The following is a 296-nucleotide window of genomic DNA, read 5'->3' on the forward strand; positions in this document are numbered from 1 at the left end:
ATCTTTGTCTCAAATGTCCCTGGGGCTGGGTGGCCCCCCCGTGCCGGCAGCTGTCACCCGCTTTCTGCCACCAGTGCCGGCAAAGCCCCTTCAGAGCATAGCGGTTGGGGTGGGAGTGAGCAGCACCCCCTTCCCTGGGGGCACCCAAGGCTTGGGTAGATACCCCGGGGGACCTGGACTGGAGTTCTAGGAGGGCAGGAGGGACCTGGATGGGAATGCAGGACTGTAAATAGCCATCGGCACAGCTCGGCACGGCTCAGCACGGCTCGGCACGACTTGGCACAGGGGGTCCTGGA

This window comes from Acanthisitta chloris, unplaced genomic scaffold, assembly GCF_000695815.1.
Source record: "Acanthisitta chloris isolate BGI_N310 unplaced genomic scaffold, ASM69581v1 scaffold28090, whole genome shotgun sequence".
Taxonomy (NCBI): Eukaryota; Metazoa; Chordata; class Aves; order Passeriformes; family Acanthisittidae; genus Acanthisitta; species Acanthisitta chloris.